The following is a 2,271-nucleotide window of genomic DNA, read 5'->3' on the forward strand; positions in this document are numbered from 1 at the left end:
TATCTATGAAGCGCCTTGAGGCGACTTTTGTTGTGATTTGGCGCTATATAAATAAAATTGAATTGAATTGAATGTCCAGCTTAATGTCTCCTATTGTCATGTGTGGCTGCGTGCAGGCAGGCGTGGAGGACCCAAAGTGCAGACACACAGAGCAAAAAGGTGAACTCAAATGCAACTTTAATGGTGGATGGCAAAGAAAAAACAGAAAACTGGCTGAACTGGGAATACAGAAACTTAAACTGGCAGGCAGATGGACAGAACCCACAGCGTGGGATGAGGGAGATCACAACACCGACAAAGGAAAACACAGGGCTTAAATACACAAAGGGAGCAATCAGGGAATGGGAAAGAGGAGGGAAACACGACTGGGACAAATCAGACCTAACGAGACAAGGGAAGCAAAACCAGATACATTGACATGAGACGCGGACTTTCAAAGTAAAACAGAAAAAAATAACACAGATGCGGACATGCCAAGGGGATACAGCAGACAGTGGAGAAAGAGCAACTAAGGAACACAGAACAGAAACCAGAAGGCAGAACTCTGACAAACAAACGAAAAGACTAGAAATGATAAATAAAGGCAAAATCAAAGTACAATAGTAAAGAAAACTTAAAAAACTCTGGGTCAACGACCAAGGTCTCCTAACACCTATGCTGAACACATAACTTGGTCAGTAGCAGATTACTTGGGTATGATGAACTTTGTAGTATAGGGCCCTGTTGTCTGGTATTAAAATGCTAAGCTGGCAAATGCTGAGCTCCAGGTTTCACAAATGATACCTTCCAAATGTGGCAAAGTGGCATCCATCCTTATGCATCTTCCTCCCGTCTCATTGTATGGAATGTCGTCACCTATCTTTTGTTTGCCAGGTGTTTCCACTCCCTCTGATTGCCCCTCTTGTTTCTGGATGTGATATATAAAACTTCAAATTTCTCTTTGACCTTTGTCACTGTGTCTGTGTTCCTTGACTGTCTGATCTCCCTGTGTGCGTCGAGCCTTGGCTTTTATTTTTGTTGGAATTTTTATTTTCTGTTTGTTTTTCCTTTGGGAGCCCCACCAAAGGCCCTTTTCCCTTACAATGCTAGTAACAGATGCCACGGTGCACAGCCAGAGATCCTATTGCCATGGTAACTTATGCTGCAAACCAGATTAGAGGTGAAAAGGTGAAATCACTTCTACTGACCAGCCAAGTCCCTGGAAAACAGTGTCACCATTCCTGGAAGATCTCTGAGACCTGGGCAGATAGGTGGGTCTAAAGTTGTTGTTGAGAGGAGGAGGACCCAAATGCAGACACTTGGAACAAAACTATAATTTAACAAAGAGCGAGGTTAATCGGGTCCAGTTGTGTCTCCGACCTGTGTGTGATTTCCCAGTGTCCCTCTGTGTATTTATAGTGTGTGTCTGCCTGTGTTCCTCGTTGCGTCGTCTGTGTTACTCCGTGTACTCTGCATTACTCTGTGTTCATCTCCTGGAAACTCTCTGTGAACCTCTCCGTGAATCCACTGTGTGCTCTCCCTGCTGTCCTCCTTTCGTGTTCAGGCTTGCCATTTTATAGTTTAGTTTCTCCCAGTTTAGTTTATCCTAAGTTCTGTTTTGCCATCCCCTCTTTGTCATTTATAATAAACCACCCTCACATCTCAGTAAGGGCTGCATTCGAGTCCTCTTTCCCACACATCACACGGCTGCTGCCCCAGCCGTGACACAGAGGACAGAGACACAAAGAGAAGAGATTACACATGACAAACAGGGGAGACGACAGGATACAAAGACACTGAAACATACAAAGCGCGAGGGAGACTGATACACAGGGGACTTGACAGACTCACACACTGAAGACACACCATAACCAACATAGTGGGGAAGACACAGACGAACCTAGACAGACGAGAACTAAATAGGGAAGCAGAACTCACTATCAAAAGAACTGAAGTCTAAACTATACAAACAAGAACATCATAACACCAGCCCATGACAGTGTGAAATTAGTGAAATTGACAATAATGTTGTTGTTCTATGAGCAATAATATATAAATTAGGATACTTATTTGCACTTGTTGCAAATGAGGTAATTTTCTGTCATTCCACTTTCTGTTTTTTCTACGGAAGTTTGACGGACTTTTCTGTAAATGATAAAACAGAAAATTCTTTAGATTTATAGTACATTTTCTGTATCATGAACTGATATTTTCCATTAATAGAAAAATGTAAATTTCTGTTTATATTACTATATCCAAGCACTTCTTTTCACTGTAACTCATTAAATAAAG

This window comes from Pundamilia nyererei, unplaced genomic scaffold, assembly GCF_000239375.1.
Source record: "Pundamilia nyererei isolate P.nyererei 1_Seehausen unplaced genomic scaffold, PunNye1.0 scaffold00097, whole genome shotgun sequence".
Classification (NCBI taxonomy): Eukaryota; Metazoa; Chordata; class Actinopteri; order Cichliformes; family Cichlidae; genus Pundamilia; species Pundamilia nyererei.